The sequence below is a fragment of the Halichoerus grypus genome, chromosome 5, assembly GCF_964656455.1.
Source record: "Halichoerus grypus chromosome 5, mHalGry1.hap1.1, whole genome shotgun sequence".
Classification (NCBI taxonomy): Eukaryota; Metazoa; Chordata; class Mammalia; order Carnivora; family Phocidae; genus Halichoerus; species Halichoerus grypus.
The window spans coordinates 51,046,383-51,073,490 of NC_135716.1; the positions used below are offsets into that span (position 1 = coordinate 51,046,383).

The 27,108-nt window shown below is 37.3% G+C and overlaps 1 pseudogene; it reads left to right on the forward strand.

Annotated features, from left to right (window-relative positions):
* The first annotated feature begins 14,467 nt into the window (after positions 1-14,467).
* LOC118541213 (syntenin-1 pseudogene) lies at positions 14,468-16,268 on the forward strand (annotated as a pseudogene).
* Positions 16,269-27,108: the final 10,840 nt, after the last annotated feature.

The following is a 27,108-nucleotide window of genomic DNA, read 5'->3' on the forward strand; positions in this document are numbered from 1 at the left end:
TGACTGGACCCTGACTAATACATACACCCATTTACATAAGCTCTGCAAAAACAAGGACTTAATTTGTTTTGTTTCCTGCTATACCCCGAAAGTCTAGAACATTATCTGACATAGTGCAGCACATCAATAAATGTTTGTTGAAATAATCAAAGTACTGGCTCATTAGATGTTGTAAATTGAAGATAAATGAGTCAAAGATGGCATCCATGTTATTGATATAAGAATCTGAGCGGATGGTGAGGTCATTCTTTGAGAGAACTCCTAAGAGTCAGATTGGGTTCAGATGAACATAAGAGGTTACAGATTTAAAATATTAATCAGCAAAAGGATACAGGATATTGACTAACTAGAGTGTGTAAAATACCCTGGGAAACATCACAGAAGGTATTAACAGAAGAAGTAAAAACTTTATGAGAAGCAGCAGCTAGAATCAAAAACATAAGAAAATGGTGATGTGGAAATAAAATATTTCCCATGCTCTCTATACTCAACTCCCACTCAAATACCAACTTATCACAGATAAATGTGTTTCTCATGTCACTGAAATAAATGTCATTTACAACAATCTCTTGGCTCTGCACATAATTTTCTTTCAATACAAAAATAGATAAACACAAGCATATTTTTCTTGTAATTTAAAAAATAAATACCTATAAGGATATGCATAGACCAAGTCACAAAGTTGAGACACAGAAAGGCTAATAAAAATTAGCTATCAAATCACTACAAATATAATCACAAATATAATCAATTCACTACAAATTACATTTAAAAAATCAAATTGAGTAAAAAAATAAAACAGATGTAATTTTTGACTACCAGATTTACAAAGATTTAAAAGTGATAACTCCTTTATGAGTAGAGATACAGTGAAAGAGTCACACTCTCACACAAGTCACAGAAGTATAGATTGGACTAACAGTTACCAATATGAATCAAAAGTATTTAGAAATGTGCATTACTTTATATTCAGAAATATTTCTGGAAATTTTTCCTATGAAAATAAATAAATGTTAAGATTGAAATATATTTAGGTAATTGAAATATTTAATAATAGGAAAGTAAAAATAAATTACGACATACAAAGATTCCATGCCATGATTAAAATGTTATAGAAACACATTTATTAGTATATGTATAGTCTGCTCAGATTGCTATAACAAAACACCACAGGCTAGGTGACTCAAGGAACCGAAATTTATTTTCTCATAGTTCTGGAGGCTGGAAGTCCAAGATCAAGGTGCCAGAAGGGTTGGTTTCTGGTGAGAACTCTTTCCTAGGCTTGCAGAGAGCACCTTCTCACTGCGTCTCACATAAAATGTTCTCTATGCTCAGAGAAAGTACTCTGGTACCTCTTCCTCTTCTTACTAAGGACACTAAACCTGTCAGATTAGAGCCACTAGCCTTATGACCTCTTTTAACCTTAATACCTTCTTTAGAGACCCTCTTTCCAAATATAGGAACAGTGGGGGTTGGGGTTTCAATGAATGGGGGGGAGGACACAATCTAGTCCATAACAATGTGTAAAGATGATCAGTGATATATCAGTAAATATAAAAGGAGGTTATAAATTATGTAAAAACTGCAATCTCATTTTTTAACAATAAAAGCAAAAAATTTATATACCTCGATGTTAATCATCAAAGTCCAAGAGTATTAAGTTATGGATCATTTTACTATTCATACTTGTTCTTGATATTTTCTATTTCTTAATATAAGGAACTTCTGCTTATTGTGTAGTAAGAAAAAATGGCATTTAATATCAAATAAATGTACACAGCTTAAATAAACATGCATCAGTATTCCATGTCATCATATTTCACTAATTCTTCTTGTTGAGGTTAATTGGAGCAATACGCAAATGGATAAAAGAGCATACACAATATTATACATGTAAAATCAATCAGAGTGAAATAAATCTCAGTGGAAAGCTGCTCTGGAAAATGGTGAATTAAAGATGGGTGTTGGGGCGCCTGGCTGGCTCAGTCGTTAAGCGTCTGCCTTCGGCTCAGGTCATGATCCCAGGGTCCTGGGATGGAGCCCTGCTTCGGGCTCCCTGCTCTGAGGGGAGCCTGCTTCTCCCTCTCCCACTGCCCCTGCTTGTGTTCCCTCTCTCGCTGTGTCTCTCTCTGTCAAATAAATAAAATCTTAAAAAAAAAAAAAAAGATGGGTGTCAAGGCAACACATTACTAAGAATTTTGAATAGATAAGAAGGTCAGTGGGAGACACCTGGTATTTGTTCTAGCTTGATGTGGACTGGCCACACACAGCTGTGAGAAGATAGAAGAAAGATGTTTAAGTTCTTTATCTGACAGTCTGTAGGTAGTCCTCACATAGCCGGCTTTTATGAGAAAGGTCATCATAACTATTTTATTACTCGCTATTATTTAATGACATTCTTCCTGTTTAACCTCATTGTCCTAGGATCTTCCAAAAAAAGGCAAAACTCGGAAACAGCATTTTCCTACATTTGCATTTAGGTGTATCTATACTCCCAGGAGAAAATTCTAGAGAGAAGTCCACTGGTATTGGTAAAACAGTATTCAACGGTTGTCTCAACTAACTCAAATCATTTTCAGTGTAGAGCCAAATTCCACTCTTACCTTGGTAACTATAGGTGCAGATGTTTGCAAAGAGACACTTACAGCACAAGGTAAATCTAAAACCCTAATGTGCAGATAATGAGGCAGATTTTTATAAACTTTTTTTCAGAGGCTATATTTGTAGAGAAAGTTATTTTTTCCTAGCAGTTTCCACTTAGGACAATAAAATTTCTTGTTGCCATAAACTTCCAGTACATTTCTCTGCACACAGTGGGTGCTCAGCAAATATTGCTGACTAAATTGCTTTAAGGATTGAAGTAAAGTGTTGTGATTATTTTCAGTTGGTTGCCATAGGAACAGCGGAAAACCTACTGTTGAACTCAACCTCTTTTGATATTCTCCCCTAGGTAGATGAGAAAACCTGAGGTGTAGGAGGGAGAAGCTGGCTGAACCCACACTGAGAAGTCCTTCACTGACCCTGACCACATTGCATTTATAATTATTTTGTGTTTCTCTGCTTTGGCTCCCTAATTAGATTATATATTTCTGCAGGAGAAATAACACTTTTTATTATCTACTCTGAGCCAGTGATTTGCACACATTCTCCTCCAAATTCTGCAAATAGGTAACATTAATTTCCATTTTTACAAAAGGGGAGTTTTTAAAAATTAGTGGAAAGTGTCATGTCAGGCAATGGGCTCTGGTGTGTTGATTCCAGCACTAGTAAGAATTGGAGGTTACCATTTTGTACATTTGTTATACTTCTTTATTGCTCAATACAGTGAGCATTTGAAGATCAATAACCACAAAAAACTCAACCCTTGAACTGGTATAATGTCAAATTTGCAAGCAATCTTTGGGAGTGTCTAAGTCAAACTTTCTCATTTTTATATTTACATGTCTACATTTTAAACTTAAGCCAATAAGTGGGACTTTACACACCTTCTCAATATCTCAACATTATTTTCAGTGATTAGGTAACTGAGATTTCTAGAGATTCCCTGGTCAGATCATAAACAGATTTAAGTATATGGACTTTTAAGGCCTAATTACAGAACAGTGATTCCCAAACCAGGATGGACAAGTATACTAAAGGATTTTTTGGAAATTACAGAAATTAAGTGCCACCTTAGATTTATTTTATCTAAATCTCTGGCAATAGAATCACAATTAAAACCAGATAAATAGAACACTAATGTAACATTGTATGTCAACCATACTCAAGTAAAAGAACCTCTTTTAATAAAATTACAAAACAGATTGATACACTTGATTCATCTGTTTCTGATAGATATGTGTAAATTTTTGCTTATAACTCTTTAAGTTCTTGCTTTACACATGGTTGTGGATTTGTCCTTTTCTGAAAGTTTATAATTCTATAAGTTTTTGTTTTATACATTTCCAAACTATATTGCTAGATATATCTAGGTAAATTAATTACTATATATTTTTGGTGTATCATCTTTCCTATTATTTTGTAGTATCTTTTTTCCCCTGTAATTAATGAACTTGAAAATAAAATGTAAAAAAAAAAGACTTAAAAATAGAAATTCTAAGCCACTATAAACAAAAACAACAAACCTCCTTACTTTGATTGTGGTAACCAATTCAAAGAAAGAATTACTGCTCTAGGATACTGAATAGATATGAGTAAATATAAGAGATTTTAAGTGTTAGGTGAAAATATCTCTTCAATTATTTTGATCTAATGTAAAGATTTTTAAATAAAAATCTCATTCACCATAAAAGAACAAAGAGAAAAATGGCCTAGTCATAGGAGTAATAAGCTAAAAGAGGGGAGGATTGAGATGAGTAGGAAAGTAAAAACAAAATAAGACAAACTGAGATATATACTGAATTTCAGTATTTTTCAGCACTGAGTTTTGTACAAGTAATTTGAATAGTACAGAATTTCTTTTTATGTATAAAGGGAACATTTTATTTTAGAAATACATTTTATTTTTTTATAACAAAAAGGTCACTAAAAAACACTAAAGAAAATATGATCAACTTTATAATTTAGAAGTATAGATAAGATACTGGAAAGATTAGAAACTGGAATTTGCAGACACAGTACAGAATTTATTTTGTTAATTTAAATATTACAAAGTAGTAGGATGGAAATAAGATAAGGCAATTAGTTACATTCAGAGTAAGTGTGATTTGGCGATTGATTGGTAATCCAAAGTAAACAGAGAAAGAAAGAATTCAAGATGGTCATTTCTTTTTCAGGACTGGCAAGATGGTAACATAATTAAGGGAAGAAAAAAGTATTCATTAGTTGGTTTATCAGTCTGGCACATTCTTTGGGAAAGAAATGGCATGTTCAAATTTGGTGATTCGAGGAGAATTTAATTGAGACTACCCACCACTTATAAAAATGTGGCCAAGGAGCAGGTAAAACTCTAGTTAGAATTTAATATATCTGAGATAGAAACAATGGGCCTCTGCTCAGACTAAAGCCTAAAATGAAGAGAGGAGAAAGCACTTTTCAGAACTAAGAGATTGAAAAAGCCAAATGAACTGGGTCTCGGAAGAGGAGCAGGACTCAGCTAGCCAACGGTGACCCAGAAGGTAGGACCCAAAAGAAGGAATATCCTGACTTCTCTCTTCTCTCTCATGTGATCCCTGGCAATTCTTTCCAAAGGCAAAACTCAACTAGATGTGGGAGAATAAGGAGGTCCCTCGATGTAGAACATATATATCAGCCTCCTGAGGCACAGAGAAGGGTAGAAAAAAGTGGTAAGTGGAATAAAACATTCAGCAGAGGCCACATAAAATGAACAGTCTGATTTTAGCCTGATAAGATTCAAAATTCTGAAGGACAGATGTTGAACTACAATGCAAGTTTGATTCTCAGAACTGAAGTTAGAGTCGGAAACAGTTTAGGGACCATCTAAGTAAGGATTTATGAGAATGCAGCACAATAAATGAAGGGTTTCAAAAACAAAATTTTGGCTTACACTTCCAAATAAATTAGTGAAAAAGAGGATCAAATGCAGATAAACTATAAATATTGAGGGCCTAAAAAGAAGACCCAAAGCCAGGTCTATGATATACACATGGTCTATAGTGTGGTACCTGCCTTCATTCATTTTGGTTTTTTAAGAGTGAAAACTTGTACACAAATTTTAACAAATCATGATGGTAAGTAATTAGTAACTTTTATGAGAATGGTAAAAATAAAATGCTACAGACCTTCGGAGGAGATTATAATTTGCCAGAGTAGAGCAGGAAAATCCTCAGGTATGAATTAAGAAATAGAGATGACTATTAATTGTAGTAGCTACTGTTGTCCCATCATGTCACCTGAGCCTACACAATTTCAGTGTAAGTGGCCCAAATATCAGCCAGCAGCACTGAGGGCTTCTTCTGGCTGCCCAGCCCTGCTCTGCCCCTACACGAAAGGCTAGACCTGCTAGAGAATTAATGCCCCCTGGAATATAACCTCAACCAACATCTAGTGAGAATTGACAGATAATGCACCTTTTATCTCTCCCATATAGCATAATATTTCCTACACTAGTTTCCAGAGTTCTCCAGTGGGATCAAGCTTCAGAAGTTCACAATTGTAACCTGCTTGATAACCCACCTTTTTAACTGGTTTCTGTCCCTTCCTACATCACTTTCTCATGTTGTTTCCCAGGATCACCACACAGGTAAGTCATGTGAACTTGAATCCTTGACTCTCTCCAAGACAACCCAAATTAAGATATTAATATTATCTAATATTTGTAGTTTATATAGTGTAGAATCATTGAAGAAGCTTTCTCATGCTTGGTACATTTTAATGTTTTCACCAAAACATTTCTAATCATAGCGAAAAGGTAGCTTAGGGCGATGATGTAATTTTTTAAAAACTATGTCTTGGGTTCATCTCACCTTGTCACTTCTGTGTGTATCTGCAATGACTTAGCCTCTCTAAACCTCAGTCAGGTTCCTAAATTACTAAATAAGAAAATGTCATTCACCTCACAGAGATATTATGAGGATTAAATGAGACTAAAAATACAATGCACTTAACACAGTACTTGGGAAATGGAAAGTATTAGAAGCCAATGTTGGTTAATATTTTTAATATTTTAATAATCAATTATGAGTAGTACTAATATTTGAGGAGAGTAAATCCATACCCTTAAGAGGTATCAGAGCACAAATTAAAGAAAAATGGTACAAAAATTCTTGTTCTAGCTTTAATATTCACTTCTTAATATCTTTTTTTAAAAGATTTTATTTATTTGTTAGAGAGAGAGAGAGCAGCAAGGGGAGCGGCAGAGGCAGAGGCAGAGGGAGAGGAAGTCTCCCCACTAAGCAGGGAGCCCGATGCGGGACTCGATCCCAGGACCTTAGGATTATGACCTGAGTTGAAGGCAGACGCCTAACCAGCTGAGCCACCCAGGTGCCCCCACTTTTTAATATCTTATTTAAGACAAGCAACTTGCCCACTCAAGTCTCACCAAATCTCTGAGCAACTCAGTACCAAACCATGATATGTTAGTTAGCCTCAGACTATGCTTCTGCCATCATTTCTGCTGGAAATGGTGCCCTATCTTGCCCTAAGCCTCTTACCAATTTTGATTGCCAAGCCTGAAAGTAGCTCCTGCTTATCACTTTCTACTAAGAGCTTGAACTTTTCTCTATCCAGGAATACCCAGCTGCTGACTAAAATAACTTTTTCCACCTACACAAAGCTTCAAGGAACCAATTCTAAATCACCTGACTTCAAGTGTCTCTGCCTTACAAACGGCTCATCCCTGCTTTAGGCTAGGTCAAACTAAAAAATGCAGATGTCTGTCTGGACACAACAATTAGGAAAGATATACCCAGGGCCACTGCCATTAAAATGTCATCTTCTGGGGAGGTGGAGCAAGATGGCAGAGGAGTAGGAGACCTGGATTTCGTCTCCTCTCAGGAATTCAGCTGGATAGGGATCAAACCATTCTGAACACCTACAAACTCAACAGGAGATCGAAGAAAAGAATAGCAACAACTCTCTGAACAGAAAAGCGACCACTTTCTGGAAGGTAGGACGTGCGGAGAAGTGAATCCGAGGCGTTATTCAGGAGGATAGACGGCGGGGGAGGGGCCTCAGTCGGCCGCTTCTGGCAAGTGATAGAGCCGCGGAGCACAAAATCGGAACTTTTAGAAGTCTGCTCCGCTGAGGGACGTCACTCTGGTGGCGAAGCGGGGGGTGGAACCCTCGCGGGTCAGTGTGGTCTCAGGACCCTCGGGGTCACAGAAAGACCTGGGGTGCCTGAGTGCAGCAGAGCTCCCAGGTATCGGAGCGGGGAAGCCGGCTGCAGAGACGGAGCCCAGGCGCGGGCTCTCAGCTCGGGGTTGCTATGAACCGTGATCCGCGGCACAGTCGGGCCACTGCTCCTCCAGCAGGGACCCAACAAGCGGCAGATCCGGGGAGACTCACCTTCTTCCCCCGGGAGGAGAGGTGCGGGAGCGCACCACGGGGATCTGCTGGGTTTGGAGACTCCACCCGGGGCTGGGTGCCAGATAGAAAGGTGCGGTCACAGGCCGGGTGAGCGCGGAGTGTGGCCAGAGACCAGGGAGACGGGAGTGACTGACTGCTGTTCTCTGGGGGCTCGCTGAGGAGCGGGACCCCGAGTTCTCGGCTCCTCCGGGGCGGAGACTGGGAGGCCGCCATTTTCACTCTCCGCCTCCAAAGCTGTACAGAAAGCTTGCAGGGAACAAAAGCTCCGGAGAGCAAACCCGAGCAGATTACTTAGCCCGGACCGGCAAGGGCGGGGCAATTTTGCCTCTGGCAAAGACATTTGGGAACCACGGCAACAGGCCCCTCCCCCAGAAGATCAGCGAGAACAGCCAGCCAAGGCCAAGTTTACCGATCAATGAGAACGGCAGAACTCCAGCGCTAGGGGAATACTGCACATAGAATTCATGGCTTTTTTACCATGATTCTTTAGTCTTTCAAAGTTAATTATTTTTTTTAACTGTCTTTTTTCTTTTTTCTTTTTTTCTTTTTTTTTGAATTTTTCTTTTTCCCTTTTTCAACCAACATCTTATCAATCCCTTTTTTAAAAAAAAAACATTTTTATTTTTCATTTTTAAAGTCATATTCTATCCCTTCATAGTAGTTACCCGTATTTTTGGCATATATATATAAGTTGTTCTCTCTTTAAAATCTTGAGATAGTTTCTTCTAACAGATCAAAATATACTCTAAATCTCTAGTGTATGGTTTTTTTCTACTCCCCTGCCTGATCACATTCTCTCCCTTTTTTCTTTCTTTCTTTTCTTTTTTAATCCTCTTCTTTCTTTTTTCAAACAACTTATCAAATCCTTTTTAAAAATTTTTTATAATTTCCATCTTTACAGTCATATTCCATCCCTTCATCATATCAACCCTTATTTTTGTACATATATAAGTTTTTCTTTCTTTAAAATTTTGGGAGGGACTTTCTTTTAACAGACCAAAATACACCCAAAATCTAGTGTGTGGCACTGATCTATAAACCAGCCTGATCATATTTGATCACATTCTGTTTTTGTTTTGTTTTGTTTTGTTCTGCTTTTGTTTGTTTTTATCTTTATCTTTTTCTTTTTTCTTTTTTTCTTTCTTTTTCTTTTTTCTCTCTTTCCCTTTCTTTTCCCACTGCTTCAGGTCTTTTCTGATTTGTTTAGAGTATATTTTCTGGGGACGTTGTTACCCTGCTAGCATTTTGTTCTCTCATTAATCTATTCTCCTCTGCACAAAATGACAAGACGGAAAAAATCACCTCAACAAAAAGAACAAGAGGTAGTACCAACTGCCAGGGACCTACTCAATACGGACATTAGTACGATGTCAGATCTAGAGTTCAGAATCATCACTTTAAAGATACTAGCTGGGCTTGGAAAAACCATGGAAGTTATTAGAGAAACCCTCTCTGGAGAAGTAAAAGAACTAAAATCTAACCAAGTAGAAATCAAAAAGGCTATTAATGAGGTGCAATCAAATATGGGGGCGCTAACTGCTAGGATAAATGAGGCAGAAGAAAGAATCAGTGAGATAGAAGACCAAATGATGGAAAATAAAGAAGCTGAGAAAAAGAGAGATAAACAACTACTGGATCACGAGGGCAGAATTCGAGAGATAAACGATACCATAAAAAGAAACAACATTAGAATAATTGGGATCCCAGAAGAAGAAGAAAGAGAGAGAGGCGCAGAAGGTATAATGGACCAAATTATAGCAGAGAACTTCCCTAATTTGGGGAAGGAAACAGGCATCAAAATCCAGGAAGCACAGAGAACCCCTCTCAAAATCAATAAAAATAGGTCAACACCCCGACATCTAATAGTAAAACTTACGAGTCTCAGAGACAAAGAGAAAATCCTGAAAGCAGCTCAGGAGAAGAGATATGTAACCTACAATGGTAGAAACATTAGATTGGCAACAGACTTATCCACAGAGACCTGGCAGGCCAGAAAGGACTGGCAGGACATATTCAGAGCACTAAATGAGAAAAATATGCAGCCAAGAATACTATATCCAGCTAGGCTGTCATTGAAAATTGAAGGAGAGATAAAAAGCTTCCAGGACAAACAAAAACTAAAGGAATTTGCAAACACGAAACCAGCCCTACAACAAATATTGAAAGGGGTCCTCTAAGCAAAGAGAGAGCCTAAAAGCAACATAGACCAGAAAGGAACACAAACAATATACAGTAACAGTCACTTTACAGGCAATACAATGGCACTAAATTCCTATCTTTCAATAGTTACCCTGAATGTAAATGGGCTAAATGCCCCAATCAAAAGACACAGGCTATCAGATTGGATTAAAAAACAAGACCCATCGATATGCTGTCTGCAAGAGACTCATTTTAGACCCAAAGACACCCCCAGATTGAAAGTGAGGGGGTGGAAAACCATTTACCATGCTAATGGACACCAAAAGAAAGCTGGGGTGGCAATCCTTATATCAGACAAATTAGATTTTAAACCAAAGACTGTAATAAGAGATGAGGAAGGACACTATATCCTACTTAAAGGGTCTATCCAACAAGAAGATCTAACAATTGTAAATATCTATGCCCCTAACATGGGAGCAGCCAATTATATAAGCCAATTAATAACAAAAGCAAAGAAACACATTGACAACAATACAATAATAGTGGGGGACTTTAACACCCCCCTCACTGAAATGGACAGATCGTCTAAGCAAAAGATCAACAAGGAAATAAAGACTTTAAAAGACACACTGGACCAAATGGACTTCACAGACATATTCAGAACATTCCATCCCAAAGCAACGGAATACACATTCTTCTCTAGTGCCCATGGAACATTCTCCAGAATAGATCACATCCTAGGTCATAAATCAGGTCTCAACCGGTACCAGAAGATTGGGATCATCCCCTGCCTATTTTCAGACCACAATGCTTTGAAACTAGAACTCAATCACAAGAGGAAAGTCGGAAAGAACTCAAATACATGGAGGCTAAAGAGCATCCTACTGAAGAATGAATGGGTCAACCAGGAAATTAAAGAAGAATTAAAAAAATTCATGGAAACCAATGAAAATGAAAACACAACTATTCAAAATCTTTGGGATGCAGCAAATGCAGTCCTAAGAGGAAAGTATATAGCAATACAAGCCTTTCTCAAGAAACAAGAAAGGTCTCAAGTACACAACCTAACCCTACACCTAAAGGAGCTGGAGAAAGAATAGCAAATAAAGCCTAAACCCAGCAGGAGAAGAGAAATAATAAAGATCAGAGCAGAAATCAATGAAATAGAAACCAAAAGAACAGTAGAACAGATCAACGAAACTAGGAGCTGGTTCTTTGAAAGAATTAACAAGATTGATAAGCCCCTGGCCAGACTTATCAAAAAGAAAAGAGAAATGACCCAAATCAACAAAATCATGAATGAAAGAGGAGAAATCATAACCAACACCAAAGAAATACAAACAATTATAAGAACATATTATGAGCAACTCTATGCCAGCAAATTAGATAACCTGGAAGTAATGGATGCATTCCTAGAGATGTATCAACTACCAAAACTGAACCAGGAAGAAATAGAAAACCTGAACAGACCTATAACCACTAAGGAAATAGAAGCAGTCATCAAAAATCTCCCAAAACACAAAAGCCCAGGGCCAGATGGCTTCCCAGGGGAATTCTACCAAACATTTCAAGAAGAATTAATACCTATCCTTCTGAAACTGTTCCAAAAAATAGAAATGGAAGGGGCGCCTGAGTGGCTCAGTCGGTTAGGCGTCTGCCTTCGGCTCAGGTCATGATCCCAGGGCCCTGGGATCGAGCCCCGCATCGGGCTCTCTGCTCGGCAGAGAGCCTGCTTCTCCCTCTGCCTGCCACTCTGCCTATCTGTGCTCTCTCTCTATCTCTCTGTCAAATAAATAAATAAAATCTTTAAAAAAAAAAAAAAAAAAAAAATAGAAATGGAAGGAAAACTTCCAAACTCATTTTATGAGGCCAGCATTACCTTGATCCCAAAACCAGACAAAGACCCCATCAAAAAGGAGAATTACAGACCAATATCCCTGATGAACATGGATGCAAAAATTCTCACCAAAATACTAGCCAATAGGATCCAACAGTCCATTAAAAGGATTATTCACCACGACCAAGTCGGATTTATCCCTGGGCTGCAAGGTTGGTTCAACATCTGCAAATCAATCAACGTGATACAATACATTAACAAAAGAAAGAACAAGAATCATATGATCCTCTCAATAGATGCAGAAAAAGCATTTGACAAAGTACAGCATCCTTTCTTGATCAAAACTCTTCAGAGTATAGGGATAGAGGGTACATACCTCAATATCATAAAAGCCATCTATGAAAAACCTACAGCGAATATCATTCTCAATGGGGAAAAACTGAGAGCTTTCCCCCTAAGGTCAGGAACGCAGCAGAGATGTCCACTATCACCACTGCTATTCAACATAGTATTGGAAGTCCTAGCCACAGCAATCAGACAACAAAAAGAAATCAAAGGCATCCAAATCGGCAAAGAAGAAGTCAAACTCTCACTCTTTGCAGATGATATGATACTTTATGTGGAAAATCCCAAAGACTCCACCCCAAAACTGCTAGAACTCATACAGGAATTCAGTAAAGTGGCAGGATATAAAATCAATGCACAGAAGTCAGTGGCATTCCTAATCACCAACAAGACAGAAGGAAGAGAAATTAAGGAGTCGATCCCATTTACAATTGCACCCAAAACCATAAGATACCTAGGAATAAATCTAACCAAAGAGGCAAAGGATCTGTACTCAGAAAACTATAAAATACTCATGAAAGAAATTGAGGAAGACACAAAGAAATGGAAAAACGTTCCATGCTCATGGATTGGAAGAACAAATATTGTGAAGATGTCAATCTTACCTAGAGCAATCTACACATTCAATGCAATCCCCATCAAAATACCATCCACTTTCTTCAAAGAAATGGAACAAATAATCCTAAAATTTGTATGGAACCAGAAAAGACCCCGCATAGCCAGAGGAATGTTGAAAAAGAAAAGCAAAGCTGGCGGCATCACAATTCCAGACTTCCAGCTCTACTACAAAGCTGTCATCATCAAGACAGTATGGTACTGGCACAAAAACAGACACATAGATCAATGGAACAGAATAGAGAGCCCAGAAATGGACCCTCAACTCTACGGTCAACTAATCTTTGACAAAGCAGGAAAGAATGTCCAATGGAAAAAAGACAGTCTCTTCAACAAATGGTGTTGGGAAAATTGGACAGCCACATGCAGAAGAATGAAACTGGACCATTTCCTTACACCACACACAAAAATAGACTCCAAATGGTTGAAAGACCTCAATGTGAGGCAGGAGTCCATCAAAATCCTAAAGGAGAACACAGGCAGCAACCTCTTCGACCTCAGCCGCAGCAACTTCTTCCTAGAAACATCGCCAAAGGCAAGGGAAGCAAGGGCAAAAATGAACTATTGGGACTTCATCAAGATAAAAAGCTTTTGCAAAGCAAAGGAAACAGTCAACAAAACCAAAAGACAACTGACAGAATGGGAGAAGATATTTGCAAATGACATATCAGATAAAGGGCTAGTATCCAAAATCTATAAAGAACTCATCAAACTCAACACCAAAAGAACAAAGAATCCAATCAAGAAATGGGCAGAAGACATGAACAGACATTTTTCCAAAGAAGACATCCAAACGGCCAACAGACACATGAAAAAGTGTTCAATATCGCTCAGCATCAGGGAAATCCAAATCAGAACCTCAATGAGATACCACCTCATACCAGTCAGAATGGCTAAAATTAACAAGTCAGGAAATGACAGATGTTGGTGGGGATGCGGAGAAAGGGGAACCCTCCTACACTGTTGGTGGGAATGCAAGCTGGTGCAGCCACTCTGGAAAACAGTATGGAGGTTCCTCAAAAAGTTGAAAATAGAGCTACCATATGATCCAGCAATTGTGCTCCTGGGTATTTACCCCAAAGATACAAAAGTAGGGACCCGAAAGGGTACGTGCACCCCGATGTTTATAGCAGCAATGTCCACAATAGCCAAACTGTGGAAAGAGCCAAGATGTCCATCAACAGATGAATGGATAAAGAAGATGTGGTATATATATACAATGGAATATTATGCAGCCATCAAAAGGAATGAGATCTTGCCATTTGCAACGATGTGGATGGAACTGGAGGGTATTATGCTGAGCGAAATAAGTCAAACAGAGAAAGACATGTATCATATGACCTCACTGATATGAGGAATTCTTAATCTCAGGAAATAAACTGAGGGTTGCTGGAGTGGGGGGTGGGGTGGGAGGGATGGGGTGACTGGGTGATGGACACTGGGGAGGGTATGTGTTCTGGTAAGCGCTGTGAATTGTGCAAGACTGTTGAATCTCAGATCTGTACCTCTGAAACAAATAATGCAATATATGTTAAGAAAGAAAAAAAGAAGAAGAAGAATGTAGCAGGAGGGGAAGAATGAAGGGGGGGAAATCGGAGGGGGAGAAGAACCATGAGAGACAATGGACTCTGAAAAACAAACTGAGGGTTCTAGAGGGAAGGGGGGTGGGAGGATGGGTTAGCCTGGTGATGGGTATTGAGGAGGGCACGTTCTGCATGGAGCACTGGGTGTTATGCACAAACAATGAATCATGGAACACTATATCTAAAACTAATGATATAATGTATGGGGATTAACATAACAATAAAAAAAATTAAAAAAAAAAAAAGAGACACTTAGTGGACTGAGCTACCCAGATGCCCCGAATAAACAAATTTTCTAAAGGAAAAAAAAAAAAAAAAATGTCATCTTCTGCTCCCATCTCTCATGCCCCATCTCTCAAGATGGAAATCTCTATCCTAAATTGTATTCAGAGCTCTCCCAGTACATGGGCCTGAGTTTAAATGAAGAAGAAATCAGTGCAAATATGGCCTTGGTCCCTGGAGCCTCAGTTCAGGGGCAGTTGGTAGCAAGACCTTCCAGTATGAACTATATGGTGACTCCTGTAACTGGTAACGATGTTAGAATTCGTAGAACAGAAATTAAGCAAGGGATTCGTGAAGTCATTTTGTGTAAGGATCAAGATGGAAAAATTGGGCTCAGACTTAAATCAACAGATAATGGTATATTTGTTCAGCTGGTCCAGGCAAATTCTCCAGCCTCATTGGTTAGTCTGAGATTTGGGGACCAAGTACCCCAGATCAATGGGAAAAACTGTACAGGCTGGAGCGCTGATAAAGCACACAAGGTGCTCAAACAGGGTTTTGGAGAGAAAATTACTATGACTGTTCGTGACAGGCCCTCTGAATGGACAGTTACCATGCATAAGGATAGTTCTGGACATGTTGGCTTTATCTTTAAAAATGGAAAGATAACATCCATAGTGAAAGATAGTTCTGCAGCCAGAAATGGTCTTCTCACAGAACGTAACATCTGTGAGGTCAACGGGCAGAATGTCACTGGGCTGAAGGCGTCTCAGACTGCAGACATAATGTCGACAGCTGACACTCTAGTTACTATTACAATCACGCCTGCTTTTATCTTTGAACATATTATTAAACGGATGGCACCGAGAATTATGAAAAGCCTGATGGGATCACACCATTCTTGAGGTTTAAAAGTCATGGCACAATGGAAACTTCACCGAACTTCTCCAGTTTACTTCTTGGGCAACTTAACTTTATATTATGCAGATGAAGCTTTCTAGGAGCCAGAGAGCATCTGCTGCATGAAGACCTTTCTATCTTACATTATGGCTGGAATCCTACTGTTTTGATTGGATATCTTGTTCACACTTCAAGATCATTGTAGTCTTATCCTGGTTTTACAGATGTGAAACTTTGGACAGATTTACTCATTTTCATAGAGTAGTTTCTCTACTGGAAACCCGATGCTTTTACAAGCCATTATTAGAATGACTTACACAGGCTTAGCTGTGTGTTAGAACCAATCACCTTTATCTTACATCAAGTAGTGCTGTTCATATTCCTATAGTTCTATGGTATAACTGCATTTTTAATGTGTTACCATAGTACATGTAGAATGACTGCTTTTGATGGTTTTTTAGTTCTCTGCGTGTGTGTGTGTGTGCACGTGCGTGTGCCTGTAAAACACCAATTAAGTACACTGGTTTCATTCCATGTAAGCATTATACAGTGTATGTAGGTTGCAAGGGATTGTGTTGATCATCATTTAATTTTAACTACCTTTACTTAATATGCTTCAACTGTCACCTTAACTGTTAACCATCTAGAATAAAAGCCAAAATATAATTAGTGCTGCCTTTCTTTCTTTTTTTTTTTAAGATTTTATTTATTTGACAGAGAGACACAGCGAGAGAGGGAACACAAGCAGGGGCAGTGGGAGAGGGAGAAGCAGGCTTCCCGCTCAGCAGGGAGCCCGATGCGGGGCTCGATTCCAGGACCCTGGGATCCTGACCTGAGCCGAAGGCAGACGCTTCACGACTGAGGCACCCAGGAGCCCCTATTGCTGCCTTTCTAAAACCCAAACTGCAGTTCTATGTTAAACTGAAACGTACACTAGCCCAGAACAATTCAACGGTACATACTGAGCTATAGCATAGCTGCTTAGTTGCATTTGAGACTTTCTAGTCTATTGTGTAATGGAAATTTCTTTCTTCTAAAAGTTACTGGTATTACTTTCTGAGAAATGAATCACTATATATTAAATGTAAAAATTCTTGTACCAAATAGGAAAAAAAAAATGTCATCTTTGTAAGAGTTAGGAAAAGACAACCACTGTGAGAAACTCCTATAAGGAAAAAGGGATCTCTTTGTCTGGACTGATGAGACTTGTGCTGTGTGTGCAAACTGACAAGCAGAGCAGACAGGTTTTAACCCTCACCTTCAACTCCCAGATCAGCTGTGTGCAGAGCACAGTTTGTGTAACTGTGGTAGCTGCCCGGGCTGATCATAAGTACTTGGCCAACACTACGACAGCATCAGGTCCTCTGCTCCTTCTGGAGCATATTTCCATCCCCGTTACCAGCACACCTTTTGGCCAAAACTCTTGGGTTTTGATGGGTAAGGATTTCAAGTGAATTTACCGTAACAATTCTTCAAGTACAATTTCCGTCTGTGTTTTCTCCCAAATATACCAATATCATGAGATATTAAACTCTCCTTCTACAATTGGTGTGTACCTTTAGGGGTCAATTTGATATGATTAATTTTCAAGGTAAAACCATGAAATAGTGGCAGGGACAAAATACGAGCATCTTTCATTTAGCGCATGAATAAAGGTGACCCCTTCAGTCATAATCGCAAATAGTCTGAATAAGCCATCCCGAAATGGAAAGGTTATCTCAGTTTAATTGTAACTACCTTCACTTGAAGTAATAAAAAATAGTCACCTAATGAATATCGTATATGAAGACTCAGTCAATTAAAATCTTTGATGGTACATAAAAACTTGCACTGCCTATTCAGTATTTTGATCTTTATCAATTTCTGGGTAGAATTTTAGTATCTTCGTATTTTCTGAGGAAGCTATCTGAATTTCTTAAATTTCTAAACTTTAAAAATTACATGCCAGGGCGCCTGGGTGGCTCAGTTGGTTAGGCGACTGCCTTCGGCTCAGGTCATGATCCTGGAGTCCCTGGATCGAGTCCCGCATCCGGCTCCCTGCTCGGCGGGGAGCCTGCTTCTCCCTATGACCCTCACCCCTCTCATGTGCTCTCTCTCTCTGTCTCAAATAAATAAATAAAATCTTTAAAAAAAAAAAAAAAAAATTACATGCCACATTTAGCTGTAAGCACTCTCTTGACTGTAGGTTGGTGTTTTTGGTGGAAAATGAAAACTATTTTGATCATTTTTCTGCCCTTGGTGAAATTTTAGTAACTTCTATCATGGATACCTAGGGATGAATCATTAATTTCATTAATTAGTATTAGATTAGGGTAGAATACAACTTGAGCTCTTTATGTTTTATGCTTTATTTCCTTAAAGTATTCAAACTGAGACCTTTAGAAAGTCTTACATGGTCTGTACTTAAAAGTAAGTAGTTGGACAAAACAAAGGCCATTATGAGTTACAATTATCATATAATTAAAGGTAATCTATCATTTGTAAGAAACAAAATGTTGTTACATCATAGAGACAGTGTTCTTTAGCCTGTCAGTTGCAATCAATATAATTAATACATCCAGCTGTAAGATTGTTGTTATTGTTGTTAATACTGAAGTCTTTTCCTAATTTCACATTTAAATGTTTGTTCTTTTGGCTCCTACCTTTAGTCTGCCTGGTCATTCTTGTCCCAAAATTTAAAAGTATATATATATATGTGTGTGTATATATATATATATATATTTCTTAGTCTTTAGTCTTAGAATTTGCACATATATTCTTTCCAATAAATATAATTCATTACATTAAAAAAATCAAATTCAAAATGAGCATTTCTTCTGGTTATCTACTACTGTGTAACAAACTGCTCCAAATTTTAGTGATGAAAAACAACAATTTTAATATCTCACAATTCGGGGGGCCAAGAACTTAAGCAAGTGAGACCTATGGGTGATTCTTCTATTCCACGTATTATTGACTCTGGTCACTCAGTGATATTCAACTGAAGCTCCACTTGTCTTGATTGCCCAGGATAGCCTCATTCATATCCCTGGTGCAATGACATGGATAGCTAGAAGCCTGGGCTTAGCTGGAGCCCTCTGCTCATGAAAACTCGGGATTGCTCCACTCGTTTTCTCCACAGAAAAGTCTAACTTCTTACATGATACCCCAGGACTCCAAAAGGCCAAGGGAGCCTCCAGTCTTCTTAAAAGCAAGGCCTGGACCTGTCATAGCTACATTTCCACCATACTGCATTGCTCAATGCAGTCATATGGAAGCCCACATTCAAGGAGAAAAAAAAAAAAAACAGAATCCATCTCTAGATAGGAGAGATGTCAAAGAGCTTGTGGTTATCTTTAATGTTCTGATGACACCTGCACATATTACACTGTAGAGTGACACTTCCTCCAAGTTTCTATTTCTTTTGGGCTGTGCATCTAAGCATATCTGAGTCACAAGAACGGTTCCTGATAGATCCCATGGCTGTAGGGTCACTTTCGAGGAGAAGACAATATCATAAAGTCTTACCTTAACCTCTAGAAAAGTCTTTGCCTAAAAGCAAATTCAATGAACCATGTCTCTGCTTCGTGATTTCTGAGAGCCATTGTTGATGTGTTCAGCAGCAGGGTGACTCTCTGTCTTTGTCCTCCTGCCTTTAAGCATAGCAAGAATGAATCACAATCTCTACTGCCTAATCAATGGAATCAGTCAGGCTCTTCCCATAATCAGATAAACCTGGGTCCCAAAGTCACTCTACCTGTTATTTGAATCTATGTGTTCACCTATTTAGCTCACAAACCAATAGTTCATTTTTTTTATTTTTTTCTAAGTTTTTTTATTTATTTGACAGAGGGAGCGAGAGAGCACAAGCAGGGGAACAGTAGAAGGAGACGGAGAAGCAGGCTCCCCGTCGAGCAGGGAGCAGGGAGCCTGATGCCCGGCTGGATGCAGGGCTGGATGCGGGGCTGGATACAGGGCTCTATCCCAGGACCTTGAGATCATGATCTGAGCTGAAGGCAGACACTTAACCATCTGAGCCACCCAGGCGCCCCCACAAACCAATAGTTTAAAGATTGATTTGATCTGCAGGCCTTTATGAAGCTAGTAGAGTTATTGCCAATTGGAGTTAGTAGTGATTGACTGGCTTTTATCTTTTCGACCTATATTTAAATGACCATGAGTCATTTATCCAATGTATGGTAGCAAAAATCTTTTCAAAAATTTTGCCCAAATTTTCAAAGATTTTGCCCAATTGCTGCTTCTGCCTTCCAATAAAAACAAGTACAGAATATTTAGAACATACCAATATTACTGAGAAAATTTTAGCTTTTGTCAATTAAAATAAATTGAATTAAATCAGTTTTTAGTTATGTTGATGATCTGTGGCAATTAATGGAGAATAAACGAACTCAATAGAAGAATAAATAGATATAAATAGAATATAATTCCTTTAATAGCATATTTAATTCCTTGAATCTGGGAATACTTGCTTTACCATTTCTTCTTTTGTTTTTTTCTTGCCTATTTGTCTTCCTCAAAGAATTAAAGGAGATCACATATAAAAAGATATCAAGGTTATAGGTTGATCATCTTTGTAACATTTGGATAATGTGTACTGAAAGAAAATAGGTGGGGTCATCCAGATAGTAAAGCTTTATATTATACTCTAATACTTAATGTGAGTAACAATTTCTGAAAATAAGACACTTTTGTCTTATTCCCTACTTACTGCTCTAAATATTCTTCATTTATATGATGATGCATTTTTAAGCATCCTTTCTATAGCCATGACCTCTTGCCCTTCATCGAGCAGATAGATTTTCCAGAATGAATGCCAATGCTCCCTTATTCATTGTAATTCAAGTGAGTGTCTGATAAATGATGAATGTGAGTGGACATTAAGTTTAAATTAATTGAATGGGGCAATCAGATATGGCTAAATAGTTGGATGATACTTGCATGGAAAATAAGCTATGTTTCTGGGCAATAATTTTTAGTCCTTAATTTCAAATATATGTGATATGATATTCAAAGTAGAATTACATAATGTTAAGACAGTCACAGTAATAATTTCATCTGGATATTAGAATTGCAAGATATGTCTCCTGAAGAAGATTATCCATTTTGGAGCAATGTCATTATTCAATCAATTTTAAAACAAGTATAACACATTAGCACAGATTTAATTAATTTAATAAATTTTTTGTTGCTTTATATTAGTTTTCCAATGTTTGTAAAATGTGTATTATTCACCAAGTAAAATATAAAGTTTTACTTTTTTACATTTTCATGTTCTCTTGGTATTTCCAATATTTATGTAAACATCTGAATGAAAAAATCATAATTGCAATTTTATAGGATGCTTTCTATAAGTATTAATGGAACATCTGGCTAATACCATTTAAAGTCCTTAAAAATGTTAGTCACGGATTTAGTAGAAATAACATTGTTTACAAAATTAAAAATGTAACTTCATTAAAAGTCACTGAGTCTTGATTTTACAACATGCACGCACATGATTTTGATTTTTTGAACTTTTGATAAGACCTAAAAAGAAGTTATTTGCCCTAAGAAGTCTGCTAAGAGAAATATAAAATTAATACATTAATTAATAAGAGATAAAAGGCAAAGACCATTATAAAACTGTCTACATACCTAGGCTTTTATTTTGGCTTTGCCACTACCTTTCTGGGTGATCTGGAACAAAGCTCATAATCTCAGTTACCTCATGTTTAGGATTAAAGGCAAAGAATCTAAGGCCTCCTCCAGTGCCAGTTTTCTGATTCCGTAAGTTTGTCCTGATTTCATTAATCTAATTTTACTCTCTGGCTTGGAGGTGATTACAATTAAAGTACACATGAACAAACTGTAAAGTAAGAAAAGCGCATCCTTAATAATCCATCCCCCATCAGTCTGCCTCTAACATTCTGGGATGCAGGGTAAGAGATTTTTTTAAAAAGCCCATGCACCACTGAAGTTATAAATCAAACTATCAAACTGCTCAATTGAATACATTCTTTATTCCTATATCATTAAAATAACTTCAAACTGACCTCAAGGTTCAAATTCCATGCCTAATGGTAGAGGCACTATCTCCATCCTCTTCTCACTATAGATCCATCCCATCCCATGAAGGATCCTTTTGGCCTGTGTGCAAAGGCCCCTGTATGCTTTCAAGCTCTGTTCACACCTTCCACAAAGAACTGGCCATTCATGCTGGGCCTATGCGGCACCTATTTAAATACAACATATTTCAAATGAAAGAATCTCTATTTTGAGGGTCCATGGTAAAATGTCAGATCAAGAAATAAAGTTCCCCATACATTTCTAGATTTAGATAGATTTAAGCATAGATTTAGATAAATTTAAACCTATTTAATATTGAGATATATTTTCCTTAGAATATGGAGACTTCCTTTCATGGGGGAAAGGCACTGACACAGATTGGTCATATTTAATATTCTTAAGAATACTAGTGATAATGACAATGATTAAAAGACTCAAAATTTATGTTACAATATCCCCATTTGTCTCTTGTTCTAGATTCAAGAACTTCACAAAACAAATATTTTCAAAATTTTGAGAATTTCAGACCCTCTTTATATCACAGGGGCTACTACAAATCCCATCTGACACCAATCTCATCACTGTTCAATTCATTTCTCATATGTTTTTTGAAATGCAAATACGGCTATGTATTTCCCTGCTTGAGTCCAATAATTGTTCCTAATTGCCTGTGAGGTATAGTTCAGTGTCTTAGAGCTGCATACAATCTCTAAGATTTCACCCTTACCTAACATACCCTTTTATCTCCTAACAGTTCTCCCCACTCCTTATGATCTCATGTAGGGTTCATGTTGACTTACTCAAAATTCAGCTAAGACATCTCAGTGGGATTTTTTTATTTTTTTGCCTTTGCAGTTGCAGTTAAGGACTTCCTCCTTTATATTCTCACAGCACTTATAACTTACAAGTTTGTATTCTCACAGCATTTATAAATACTTTTGTCTTATTCCCTACTTACTGCTCTAAATATTAATTTACTTTGAATAAAAGAGTCTTTACATGTGTAGAGCTTAGTATTGGTGCTAAAATAAGTTTTCAATGAATTTTTGTTGAATCAAGTAGTGATACTATTGACTCCTGAAAGAAGAGTGAGAAAAAAGAAGGAGCAAAGCAATCAGACATTTCTTAGTTGACTATCCTCAAAATGTTCAGTATGATGTGAAGTCACCATGCTTCCTGAAGCAAATATGGATTTGGGCATGTAAAATGAACACAAAATAAAATATTTGAAATCAATTTCTAAAATGTCAGGTATGTGATCATGATATACTAAATATTAAACCTTTGGAGATGTGGGTTCTGTTCTCTGTAAATAGTGTACTTTATAAGCAAATCTATCATATTGTCAGAGTCTTGCTAAAAGAATAAATGAATGTATTGCTACTTTCCAATCAAAATGGCAAAGCAGATATAATAGCCATCATCCACAACAATTAAAAACCACGTGAGGGAAGCCCAGTTCCCTCAGTCGGTTGTGCACCTGCCTTCAGCTTAGGTTGTGATCCCAGGGTCCTGGGATCAAGTCCAACATCAGGCTTCCCTGCTCAGCGGGGAGCCTGCTTCTCTCTCTGCCTACCACTACCCGCCCCCCCGCGTTTGTGCTCTCTCTCGCTCTCACTCTCTCTGACCAAAACAAAAACAAAAACAAAAAAACACCGTGTAAAATTCAACAAAATATAAACATTTAAATATAGAACTGAGACTACAAAAAGTAAAGGAAATTCCTAAGGGCCAAAAGCCAAAGTAGTAAAGAAAAGGAGAAGCTAGAGTTGGGGTTGAGGCACTGGGTAGCAGATCTGGATAGTTAGGCGTTTCCACAGAGACCTTCCTATGAAGTTGATATCCTTAAGAGTCTTCAGATTCACTGAATTTCCTTTCCACAATACAAAGAAAAAAATATTTCCCTAGGGTATTGAATTTGTACTAAACTTCACCTGCATAATCTCAAAAACCCAGAACAAGGATATTGAATTATAAGAGGGATCCTGAGTGGTTGGTGCTAAGGAACATGTTGAAGAAGAAAAAGCAAAGACCCTCTGGAAGAATGCTCTCCTAACACAAGCCTCACATGATTTCTATAGACAGAGCCCTGACACACAAGACATAGCAATTCAAAACAACAAAGAGTACAAAAAAATAGCTAAATGATCATACAAAGAAACAAAGATCATAAAAGGAAACATTTCCAGATAGGAATTTATCTCTAATAATCCTCAAGAAGGAACTTCTAAAGAAGGTACTTTAAGAAAAAGGAAATAATCCTGAGCTAACAGTCGTATAGTGTTAAAAAATTGTAAACAGGTGCACAAATCTATAGTAACACTGATTGTAGAAAAAGGTAATAGGGGGTCTAATTTAGAGAAATAAAACACAGGTATCTTTAAAATATGGTATTCAAATACCCTGAAGATAGCAGAGAATAACCAAAGCTAAGGCGTTGTGAGAATCACGTATTGCTCTGAAGTAAGCAGAGACGGATATAGATGTGGATAATACATGGTGTGGTGCTTTGGAGTAAGAGGAACATAGAAAATATATACTACATTTTAAGAACAAAAAAATTCTTTTTTTAAAAGATTTTTATTTATTTATTTGAGGGAGAGATAGTAAGAGAGAGAGCACAGAGGGAGAGTGACAGGGAGAAGCAAACTCCCCGCTGAGCGGAGAGCCCCATGCGGGCTTTATCCCAGGACCCTGAAATCATGACCTGAGCCGAAGGCAGACCCTTAACCGACTAAGCCACCCAGGCACCCCAGAACAAAAAAATTTCTAATCCAGCAGAAGAAAAAAACAGAATTTTAAACAGTCTCAATAAGCTAAGAAAAATGCAATATAGTAACAACAGCAAGGGGAAAATGTAAAAAATATTTTTAAGATAAAGAAGGTCAATACATAATAATTAAAGGTATATTTCACCTGGAAAGATGCAAAATTTTTAATTTTTACATACCTGATAGCAAAGCATACCAAGAAAAAATTGGCAAATTCAAAAAGAAATCCAAAAATCTGTAATCTTACTGTAAGATGTTAGCATATCTTTAATAATTATAGCTTGATCACTCAAAAATAAAAGATGCAAGAATACAGACTATTTAAATATGTAGTGTTTTTCTGATTTATACATATACATTTTGCTTTAAAAACATATAATATATAATGATACAGTAGATATCTTATGAGCATATGGAATATTTTTAAAAACTGAGTACATAGTTGACTAGAACATATGACTCAACAAATATCACAGACTCAGTATCATACAGACCCAAATACTCTGATCTTAAGTTAAGGAAATTAATACTGTTGCAGGAACATAATCATTAAAATCCTCACATTTAAAATGTTAAAACACATATATCAAATCCCACCTCCCAACACTCACTATTTGAATTTAAGTAAAGCTATTCACCAATTGGTGCTTCAGATTCTCCATCTGTAAAATGGAGATAATGATATTATCCATTTCATTTATTTCTTAAAAGGATGGGATTATTACATAAAACTGCTCAGAATCCAGCACATGGTAAATATGTTCTCAACAATATTTTTATCATTATAATCATATTTCTTTGTTCTACTATGTATAGACTTAGAGTAAAATCAGTTTGGGGTTTTTTTTTTTTTAAAGATTTTATTTATTTATTTAACAGAGAGAGACACAGTGAGAGAGGGAACACAAGCAGGGGGAGTGGGAGAGGGAGAAGCAGGCTTCCCGCGGAGCAGGGAGCCCGACGCGGGGCTCAATCCCAGGACCCTAGGATCATGACCTGAGCCGAAGGCAGTTGCTTAACCGACTGAGCCACCCAGGCGCCCAGAGTAAAATCAGTTTTATTATTGAGTTTATATAATAAATTGTTTATATACTTACGTTACGTTCTCTATCAAATTCTAATTTTTGTTCCTCCCGAAATTTCACAAAGGAAGTTAATCCTTTCAGATATGATGAACTTGTAAGAAAACAATAACTTTGATAAAATTAAATCCTAATCTAGCAATTTTTTCCCCCTAAGAATAACATGTGTTTGTGAATGTGAGTGCATTTTGGTATGTGGTTGTATGTGCATCTTTTCTCTAGAAAGTACATTTTAATGTGGTAGAAGAGAAGTGAACTCATGTTTAAATAATGGTTGTCCTCTGAATCCAAGAATGCAAGAGCCCTTTAAGAGTTTTGCATAATATTTATCTTTGTAAATCTATTAAGACTTAATTTGTGATCTAACATAGAGTCCATCCTAGAAAATGTTCCATGTGCACTTCAGAAGAAAGCATATTTTGGTGTTGAGTACAGCATTCTGTACACATCTGTTAGATCTAGTTGGTTTCAGGCCTGTATTTCCTTATCTTCTGTGTGGCTGTTGTACCCATTCTTGAGACTGAGGTTTTAAAGTCTCCCAACTACTACTGTAGAACTGCCTATTTTTCCCTTCAATTCTGTCAGTTTTGGGTTCATATATTTTGATGGTTTGTTATTAGATGCTACATCATTACAGACCCAAATACTTAAATGTTTATAATTATTATATCTTTCTGCTGAATTGAAACTTTTATGAATATATAATGTACTTCTTTGTCTCTTGTAACTGTTTTTGATTTAAAATCTGTTTTGTCTTCTTGAGTCTTCATATATTCTGGGTTGAAGATTTTTCAGAGATAGACACTGTAAATATTTTCTCTACATCTGAGACTTAGTTTTCTACTTTCTTAATGATTTTAGAATTCTTAATGATATCTATTGAAAAAGAAATACTTTTCATTTTAATGAAGTCCAACTTACAATTTTTGTTTGGTGCTTTTTATTACCCTGCCTATGAAATCTATAACTACTACACAGTTGTAAAGATTCTGCTCAGTGTTTCCTTATTTCACCCTTCCTAGAAGTCACCTAAAATATCTAGTTGAACAAAATATTCCTGCCCCTAAAGTTCCTTGTTAATCATAGTGACTCTTAGGAAAAAATAACAATGATGATTATTAGGAGGAAGAGGAAGAAGAAGAGGAGAAGCAGAAGCAGGAGAAGGAGGAGAAAGTAAAGACTTTCATGCTTCAAAAGTGCAATTAAATTAATTCTCTAGGAACTTGCTTTTTCTCAGACTGACACAGAATAATTGGCCTTAGTTAACATTATCATTAAGGTTAAAGTCTTCCAAGATTTTATTTTATTATTTTTTCAAAAGATTTATTTATTCATTTGAGAGAGAGAGCATGGGGGGGAGGGGCAGAGGGAAGGGGAGAAGCAGACTCCCCGCTGAGCAGGGAACCAGACTCAGGGCTCCATTCCAGGACCTAGGGACCAGGACCTGAGCCAAAGGCAGACGCTTAACCAACTGAGCCACCCAGGCATCCCTATTTTATTTTATTTTATTAAGATTTATTTATTTATTTGAGAGAGAGAGTATAAGAGGGAGGGGCAGAGGGAAGGGAAAGAGAATCTGAAGC